This window comes from Meleagris gallopavo, chromosome 1 (genome assembly GCF_000146605.3).
Source record: "Meleagris gallopavo isolate NT-WF06-2002-E0010 breed Aviagen turkey brand Nicholas breeding stock chromosome 1, Turkey_5.1, whole genome shotgun sequence".
NCBI classification, from domain to species: Eukaryota; Metazoa; Chordata; class Aves; order Galliformes; family Phasianidae; genus Meleagris; species Meleagris gallopavo.
This window is the reverse complement of record NC_015011.2, coordinates 164,911,889-164,922,090: the sequence shown is the minus strand read 5'-3', so window position 1 is coordinate 164,922,090 and position 10,202 is coordinate 164,911,889. Positions and strand designations below refer to the sequence as shown.

The following is a 10,202-nucleotide window of genomic DNA, read 5'->3' as shown; positions in this document are numbered from 1 at the left end:
GCAGGTCAAGGGGAGGTGATCCTGCTCCTCTACTCTGTGCTGGTGAGACTTCACCTGGAGTTCTTCCACATGTGGAGTCCTCAGAACAGAAGTGATGTGGATACATTGGAGCACATCCAGAGGAGGACCACAAAAAGGATCCAAGGGATGGAACACCTCCCCTGCAAGGAAAGGTTGAGAGAGTGGGGGCTGCTCGGGCTGGAGAAGGCTTGGAGGAGACCTGCCAGCAGCCTTTCAGTGAAGGAGGGGCTTTATAGAAGAAGGGAACGGGTTTTAGCAGGGTTTGTTGCAATAAGACAAGGCTAAATGGTTTCAAACTAAAAGAGCAGAGATTTAAACTGTGAGATTTAAAATGGCTATCAGGAAAAAAGCTTTACAATAACAGTGGTAAAGCACTGGAACAAATTGCCCAGTCCCTGGAGACATTCATGGTCAGGCTGAACAGGGCTCTGAGCACCTGATCTAGCTTGTAGGTATCCCCGTTCCTTGCAGGGGAGTTGGACTAGATGACCTTTAAAGCTCTCTTTCAACTCAAAATGATTTTGTGATTTGATGGTCACAGGTCAGGCATTCAGCTGTGTCAAGCAGCAACTGAATGAGCACAGGGAAAGTGGAACACTCACGCCCAGTACCTCAAGCTATCTGACTTGAGTGATGAAGAAGCAAACAGCTGCTCATTCCCCTTCACCCAGCCATCATTTGAGTCGGCCTCCTCTGAAACACGTGGCTTACCTAACACACTGAGTTTGGTTATTCTGCCTCTGGAGCAGTAATATCCGTGATCCACAGCCACATCTCTCACTCTAGCAAACAGTGCAAAAACGGAAGAAGAGAGCTAAAACTTGAGATGCTATTGAAGTAGCTTTAAAAACATGCTTTATGCTAGCAATATTTCTCAAGCATGAGCTGAGTCCTCTCCCAGGCACTCCCTTCTTTGAAAGGCAGCATCTCTCCCACCCCACGTAACAGCAAATCCTACAGCAGATAAGGGAATCCCCCTCGGTGGCTTTGCACAGCAAAATATGTCTTTATATGTAGGACCAGCAAGAACAGACAGGTCCCCTCAGTTTCACAGAGGGGTCAAAAGGAAAATTTGCTCCTATGTGGAAAGTGTAGTAACATTGAATTTCCACACGGCTCTTTGCCACAACAAACCTACCTTGCTGCTCAAAGGTTTCCTACTGTGGAAGAATCTCAGTAAGGTCCTAGAGCACAAAGAAGTACATCACTAGGACTACTCCATGTTCCTGTGACACAAATAATTACAGTTCTTCCAGAACACAAAGAAACCTCATTATTTTAATCTTTTTAATTTTATCACCAGTTTTCTGCATTTATACTCTTAGTATAGAATCATCTGCTATTCCAAGTGTCCTGGTCTTTAGCAGAAAGCCAGCTCACCCCATTTCTATTCCAAGCGACAAGTTAGCGACTAAATCTGCCGTAGGAAACAAAGGAATTTTTGCTTGTTTAGGAAAATTCTCCACCATCTTATATAGTCCTTCTGTTTGAAAGAAGGAACAGCTCAAACAAGCATTTTAAGAGTGTTTCAGACTTACTGGCATGGACACCATTTCCATTTCTTATCTGTGAAGAAAACCAGAAAAAAAAAAATTCCAAACACATTACACTTAACACAATCCAAATTCTTGATTATTTGTTTGAAAATCCAAAGCAGAGGGATGGATTTGATCGTGCTGCTTCTATTATCAAAGAACACAGATTATGCTCCCCCCAGGTTGCAGAAGACAGGTCCAAATCCACCCACTAAGCCCCTAAGGAACTGGCTGGTCACTGTGCCATTGGTGCAAATGCATCCTTTTCCAGCCATGGCTGCATTTTTAAAGATAACAGCTCCAAGGGGCACAATACTTGAACCATTTCTGTGACTGTTCACTAGCCTGCTACAATTCAAAATAAGACCTGCAGCTTAAAGAAGTCTAGCTCACTTTGCCTGAACGGATTAGAGGGCAATCACATGAGCAGCTTGGACAGCAGAGCTGAGTGTAATGCCTGCAGCAGCTGAAGGAGAGCTCACACATTATCTTCAGTGCTTAATGCATATGGAAAGAATCAGGTTCCTTATACAAAACAAAAGAATACAACTTCACCTTCCACTCTTGCAGCAAGACAGCAATGGTCAGGCAGTCCTTTTAAAGGGATGGAGACTATTTTGGACACAAGCGTTCAGGTTTTTCTGACTCTGGACATTTGAGCATTTTCTCGATGCTGCAGTATCTCTTTAAACTCTAGGCCTAAATTCCTAACCTCCTAATTAGTACTTAATAGAGAATGACATGGAACTTTACAGACAGCTTTTAGACAGGGTTCGAAATAGGTGTTATTGTTCAAATCTGTACTAAGTCAATGTTATTTCAGATTACCTTTAATATAAATAAAAACTTAACTAACTTTATTTTCCTGACTATACTAAATTTCACATAGTAAAAAAAAATACTTAAGCAATTTGATAGTAACAATATGAAGTTCTGTATGAAGACAGTGTAATACATTTTGCCTAATAAAAAATACAACCTTATTAGATATTTTCAAGCTCCATGTTTTCAGTAAGTGCATGATTTGTACTGATGTTTCACAGCTCACATGTTCACATGAAAGTTTCAGAGATCTGGATTCCAGGTTCAGGGTTTATTTGTATAAAAATATATTATAATGGAAAAGAAGCATTAAAAGTTCTCAACTATATAAAATTACAAATACATTTTCATAAAAGCAACTTTAAATTAAAATTCAAGCTATATTTTAAAGTAAAATATAGCTGGAAAATTTAAGTTATCTGATTCCAGCTGCTGCAAAGTAACAACACTGATGTTTGCCAGTTAAATACTTGTAGGAGTTTACAAAGGTTGTGTTCACAAGGTGAATATCTTGGGTAACAAAGTTATCAGACAAAGGCAGCAGTTCTCCACGACTGATGTCACTTATCCTTCAGATGACATCCACAGGCAAACAGTGCCAAAGATTCAGTTCACATACCTGGAAATACAAAACAAGAGCAATTATAAAGTCTGTATTTATTAAGATTGCTAGCTGCCTGACAGGCACAACTATATATATATATATTATTTTTTTTTAATGTTTTTTAAGAAGTAATATGAAAGCCAAAAGGTTAACATAAGAATTCAAGTCTATTATTATTCTAATAGTTGTATTACGCTTCGAAAAGCAGCTACAAAGGCTACAAAAGTGTAACCTCAAAGCATGTAAATAGTGACTCCTCAGAAAAAAAAGTGAAATATCAGATGGAAATCGGACTTTCCTAGAACTTCAGTGTATGAAAAAGATGGCAAATCACTATAAAACTACTGACCCTATAAATGAGAATCTGCTGAGATAGCTAAAGGTTTCTTTGTTGGTAAGAACTAGCATAGCAAGTAGCAATTCCTAGTCTCACTTTAGATGTGCTTTGCAAGGAGGCAGTGAAGTCAGTGTATTACCAGCCCCTTCACAGTTAGCTGCAACACAGCTGTGCAAGATACAGCTAAGTCAAATTTGGGGGTTTATAGAGAACAAAAATCCCCAAACCTGCAAACTCAGAAGTTTTTCAGAAGAACTGATCTGGCAGTTAAGTGGTAAGGACAGTTAGCTCAAGCATACATATAAGACAAAACAAATAAATAAATAATCAGGAAGCTAGAAATATCTTAATCCTGGTTTCACTTCTGAGATAGGGAAGTGGGAAGCTTGTAAGGACAGCTCTCTTGAGTTAAAATCAAGACAGATGGTTGTGGCTTCGAGAATTATGGGGAAGGGAAAATACCCTCATGAATACAAAAAACCCAGCTCACAGCTTTTGAACATGTGGCTCTGTAGGTCTAGTCCTATGTTTTGTTGTTTTGGGTTCAACACTCTGGGAAAAAAAAAATCACCCAGTATCACACCTCAGACAGCACAGGAGGAAAAAGAATAGGCAAAATACATGGTGGGGAACACGGTACTGGGTTGGCTTCTTTATTTTGTTCACCCACGCTCCTCTCAAATCACAATGAAGAACTGAGTAGAACAACTGGAATATCCAACTTCCACCAATACATTGGCTTTCATCACCCCATGACTGTAATCAGTGACAAAGCAATAAGCAGTCTCCTAAAAACCTACTTACTTGCTAGTGTCCTGTCAAGATCAGCTATGAATTCTTCCAGTTCTTTCGTGTCTCCAAGTTTTGCTGCAAATTAGGAAGGGATAGTCAGTATTAAGATGTGACAAAAGAAACCACACAATCTTCCAAATCACTTCTGGTGGTATGAAATCTGCTCTGAATTGCTTTTGGAGAAGATGACAGTTGCTGCAGTGTCCAAATGCATTCTTAGAGAAGAAGGTAAATAACTGAAAACTAAAGTTTTTAGTCATTTTGACAAAGGCAAGTCAAGCCTGTTTAGCTTCCTTTAAAAGAAGACACTGAAGAAGTGGGGAAAAAAAGCTGTAGGTCAACTTTACTTGGAATAGCAAGATCAACCTTGCTAATATGGAATTTTTCTTACTGCATTCAGATATTGCATTCATGTCCTTACCCTACTCAATTAGCTCCCAGTCCTGCCCAAATTCAAACCTCATGTCAGTATCTGTGGTTTGCTAGATGTCAGATCCTTTGATCAAGACCCACACTCATTCAGTTTAAACCCAATTTCCACTGCTGAGAACATCATTGTTTCCATTCAACCTAGTTTTATTTCAAGTGGCTTCCTTATCTCACTTCCATGGAATACTCCAGGGTGGTCCCAAGTATTTCTACCTTCTCATCGGGAAGAAGGTCTTGATCTCATGTGCAACTCCTGGCCAAGTATTAACTGAGTAGTACCAGTTTAACTGAAACACTTAACTCCCTACTTGTTATTAACCATGACACATTTCTGCCTAGCATCTTGGTAATTAGTAAAAGAACATTTTATTTGTTACTTGCAACCAGTCACACAGTGCAGCCCCACAGCTAAGCGTTTCTGTGCACAGATGGGACACTAAGGCTACTTAGTTGCTTAAGTTAGACTTGTTAATTCTAAAGTGAGTGTTCTGTAAGCAGTTTTGTAACAGATTTGATTAACCAGAGAACTTTCTGTAGCCGGGCAATTCAAAACCAAAAGCTACTGAATAACCTGTGAAGAAGCATGGATGCCTTATGACATTGTGTTGACCATAGGCAGCAATAATACTTGCACTTGTAGTGTGCTTATCAGTAATCCTTATTTTTGAATGAAAGCAAAACTGAGAGTTAATGCATAAATGTGTACCTTTACCCAAAGGAAGAAGCCTATATAGTTGAGAATTCAGGAGAAACATTGAGGATTTAAGTTTACCTTTACAAGGAGTTACTGATGGAGATGGCAAGCTTGGAGTAGATGCAGTTGGAGAGTTAAGTTTTTCATCACTGAGGCTGAAACTACTCCTGTAGAGTGAATCTGCACCTGTTAAAGAAAAAAAAAAAATCATTCCAAGTTAAAAATAGCACTGTCTCAAATTTTGCAATAGGATTAAATGAAAGAAAAAAAACAGAAGGTTTCTCACATGGGCTTCAAAGTCTGGAGAACTGAAGTTTACCAACTTGAAAGCCAGAAGGATGAGTAAATAACCTATTGTTTGAAGGCTGTTGTTCCCATACCTACTGTTTAAAAGGAAGCAGTCCTGGGCCCTTCCCTTGTCTCCTGGAAAGGAAAGCATCAGCTTCCCCTGCACTTAGCATCATCTAGGGAGTATTACAGCAATTATCCTATATCTGAGTTAAATCTCACAATGATGCACAGTACTCTGGGAAATTTCAGTTACCAGAATTTTTCAAAAGTTACTTGAAAAGTTAATTAAGAGCTCTGGGAGAGAAACAGCTCCTCAGAAGCATTGTTATTATATAAGGCATAATTATGTCATTTGCTGTGGCAATAACATACACAAAAATGCAGCAGAACAGAACAGAAATACTGACCTGCCCAACTGTCTGCTGCAACACACTGCAAATGTTTACATGAGGGGCTTCACCCTGGAACATCTTTTCTCTTATTCATGTGTATATTATATTAGGCTATCACAGTATCATCATACCTTGCACAGTTCCCTCTGCTATTAGCTCAGCTCCTGCTACAAGTGCACGTGCTACTCACAGCACTCTGCAAACAAAATGGCATCTGATATCTGAAATTATGGCGTGGCCAACTCAGCTGCTGGTAGTTCTGGTGCAGAAGTGGGATGATGTTTCATACTAACTTTTCATCACTACCTCTGCAGCTTCAGTCTTAAATGCCTGTTCTCTCTTAAACCTGAGAGGATCAGAACTGGTCTACTTGAAACTTCCGGCAGATTTGAGGAATACAAGGCAGAATTGAGAGCTTCAGAAAGAAAAAGCATTGAAAAAAGACATGAATGTTTTTTAAAGTAGCTCCTAAAAAGATTAACTAATCGTCATAAGAAGTGAGAGAAGGAATCTGACTCTGCTCTGCATCATCATTTTCTCAACAGCATTGTACAATGAAATGAACCCTAGCACATTAGTGGTTTTCAAGTAATAGTTAAAGATATGACAAATCTCTTCCTGAAATTGAGCAACTTTCAACTAAAACCACATCAGTTTTTAGCCAAGATGCAAACCCTATTGAACAAGGAACTCAGAATGGAAAATTTTAACTGGGATAAAAGCCCTGCCATTATGAAAAAGCCAAATAACACCTCACACAAACAGGGCGATAGCCAAGGATACAACCCAATGAAACACCAACAGAACAGACCAATGATGAAACACATGTCTGAGGTAACATTTGGGAAGAACAGACTGTGAATTTTCAAGGGATTTATTCTAAAAGTTTGGTGAATTCATAAGAAGCAATCCTGAGAACAAAAGCTATGAAGTTGAGTACACTTTTACTGCAAAGCCCGTGCTACTGGTATCCAGGCACCAGATGTAGTGATGCTGGGAAGCCATTACAAACCTGTGCTTCTCATGCATTACATCCAAAGCTCCAGTTGCTTTTACCTATGGCTGAAATAAAGGCTTCTTTTTGAGAGCCCTTGTGAAGGCAACTCAGATTTCAGAAGACTGGTGTGCCATTTAAATTGACCTCAGTCTACTCATGCATTTTTATTTACATCCACACACACCTACCTGAATTCTTCATCATCCTGATTCCTCTTGTATTTTTCTCTGTAGTCCTTCCATGAGCACTTAAAAGTACTGACCACTGACCTCACAATGTATTAAAAGCAGGAAAAGCTGAAAAGCTTTCATAGAACAGAGTTACCCTCTGACGGGCTGTAAAATTAAACCATTTCAAGCATATATAGCTATTTATCTTTCACAAAAAGCAGAGTGATATTTTAGGTAGTGCCTTTGGCTTATGCTTGCCACCAAGCAGCAGTGATTTTGGTGCTGGGAATATCAACTTTATAAATAAAAACTGAAAACAAAGCACTGTTAAATTCCTGTGGTACCCACAGTGCAAAATCACCGGCTTCGTAAGTGGTGTAAGCTCTGGGAAAAAGGACACTCCAGTCCTGCCACAGCCCAGGCTCATTGACTTGCCTTCAATAAAGGGCCCTGGAAGACTTCCACTGCCATGCAAATACAACATCCCCTGCAACTTAATAGCTGGAGGCTGATGCCAAGGATCTCATCGCTGCTGCCCTTCTTCATCCAACTCCTTCCCTCTCTCTGCGATGCAAGTTCAGCTTGCATTCCTTAATGGTTTTGGCTTTGCAGTTGGATTCTTCCGCAGTTGGATTTTGGAGAGGGTCCAAAAGTGAGCCACTAAGATGATCAGGGGACTGGAGCACCTCCCCTACGAAGACAGGCTGAGGGAGCTGGGGTTGGTCAGCCTGGAGAAAAGAAGGCTGTGGGGTGACCTCATTGCAGCCTTTCAGTACCTAAAGGGGGCCTACAAACAGGAGGAGAATCAACTCTTTGAAAGGGTAGATAACAGCAGGACAAGGGGAAATGGTTTGAAGTTGAGGGAGGGGAGATTTAGGTTGGATGTCAGGGGGAAGTTCTTTACAGAGAGAGTGGTGAGGTGCTGGAACAGGCTGCCCAGAGAGGTTGTGGATGCCCCGTCCTGGAGGTGTTCAAGGCCAGGTCAGATGGGGCCCTGGGCAGCCTGGTCTAGTATTAAATGTGAAGGTTGTTGGCCCTGGCTGTGGCAGGGGGGATTGGAGATTCATGATCCTTCAGGTCCCTTTCAACCCTGGCCATTCTGTGATTCTACTGCCTGTGTGCATGTACAAACTATGTCTCTTAGAACTGTCTTCTTAAAAAAGAAAAACAAAACAAAAACACCTTAAAATCTGATAGTTAAGCAACTGAGCTAAACTAAGCCAATAGAGGCAAAATTAGGGGTTACAACAAATACGGGTATATTTTATTTTGGCAACGTAATCTGTAGTTAGCATTGACCTTTGGTGTTCCAGTATATAAATAAACCACAAGAAGAGCAACACTGCAGTACCATGAAAGTATAAGCACGTTCCCATGATGTGAACAACTGGAAGGTTCTGGACAGTAACTAACTGAAGGAGGAAAGCCTCAAACGTCATCTGTTTTAAATAAAACAGAAGAGACCAGCTGTCTGATTTCTTTAATATTATATTATTTATAGAACCATAGTTCAGCACACGGTACGAAGAAGCACTGGAATCAGTAAAAGTTTTTTACTATAATTTGCAGTGAGTGAAGTTGAAGAAAAATACCTCATTTCCAAAGTCTGCAGAGAAAAAGGTCTGCAATTCCACTTAAGTCTGCAAATTGTGAATTCATTATGTAACAATATTCAGCACTTAATGAATAGACTGCATAATTAATTGCGAGTCAGAACACAGATATTTGCTACAAATAAAAAAATCTGGGTTTGACTGCAACCCATGGAAGTGAGAAATATTCACCACACAGAGCTCGCTTCACAGCATGCATGTTGTGGCCCTCAAGGAGAAGGCTTGGTTCATCACAATCACACTTACATTTCATTGCATTGTTTAGCTGCTTTTGCCCAGCCATCAACCATCTGTTACAGCACAGCCACTAGAATCTCACACCTCACACCATCAGCATGCGTAGGCTGAATAAAGTAAGAGATTTGAGATCACACAGCTAATAGTCACAAGGAAATGATCTTGGACATCTGAATTTCAGATGTGCAAGATCAACTTCTCATCATTTCAAAGCTTATCATCTTATTCCTCCATCACGCTTACTACTGGTGGAGGCAGTATTGCCAGCTCCAGTCATCCCCTTCCCTAAGGTTTCCTTTCTGAAGGACAGGAAAGAAATAAGTATAATAGAGAGGCAAGAACAGGAAACCTTACCAAAAAGCACAGTTCTCATTAAACTGCAATACCTGGCAAGAAGCATGTGTACCTGATACCCCTTGGTTTTCTTTCCCTTAAGTGTATCAGTAACCTAAAACATTATTCAGATGATTTTTGCCCAGAGAGGTTGTGGATGCCTCATCCCTGGAGGTGTTCAAGGCCAGGTTGGATGGGGCCCTGGGCAGCCTGGTTGAGTATTAAATGGGCTGGTTGGTGGCCCTGCATGTGGCAGAGTGGTTGGAGTTTGATGATCCTTGAGGTCCCTTCCAACCCAAGCCATTCTATGATTCCATGATTATTTGAGTCTTGCTGGTTTAATTTTATTTTCTTATACTGGGCGAGGTCGCAGTCACTTTCCTGATGTCATTTGGGATGTTCTGGAAGACAGCTTGTCCCCACCCAAGCCATCTCATCCCTAGGCTGGCAGCTCAGTCTAGTCAGTCATTTGGAAACTATTTCATCTCTTCACTCATTCCTGTCATCTCTCTGTAACTTCCCTATGCACTGCAATAGATCACATACGTAAACTGGCTTTTCAGGAGAAGTGCTGCAGTACTAACAGTGGCTGAAGCTTCAGAGAGGCATCAGCCCAACCCCACAGACTTCCACGCATGTAATTGTGACTGCTTGCACCATGCCTGGCACTGCACATTAACCAAAGTGATTCAGCCCCTGAAACTTACACCTGCTCGGCTTTGAATTAAAGAATTAAGAGCTCCAGATGCACTCATGGTCTTTCATTGTGTTTAGAAGCCAGGAGGTATTGGTCAGAAAGCATTTACATGCCCCTGAAAATAGCTATGCATTGCAGGCTATATCAGTGCAAGAACTGAATTGACACATTTTATTTTGCAGTGCTGTTTAATAGGCAGACTGGAAGCCAAACCTGTTTCAGAAAAAAAAAAAAAAAA

The 10,202-nt window shown here is 40.6% G+C and overlaps 1 long non-coding RNA gene across 2 annotated transcripts; it reads right to left on the bottom strand.

Moving 5' to 3' along the window:
* Positions 1-1,603: 1,603 nt before the first annotated feature.
* LOC100544170 lies at positions 1,604-7,742 on the bottom strand. 2 transcript variants are annotated; one of them, XR_002110984.2, is made up of 4 exons: positions 5,313-7,742; positions 4,124-4,186; positions 3,810-3,871; positions 1,604-2,997 (listed from the first exon to the last, which is right to left on the bottom strand). It is a non-coding gene; the product is annotated as an uncharacterized LOC100544170 (long non-coding RNA). The 2 variants fall into 2 exon arrangements; XR_004158626.1 differs by lacking the exon at positions 3,810-3,871 and having other exon boundaries at positions 5,313-5,451.
* Positions 7,743-10,202: the final 2,460 nt, after the last annotated feature.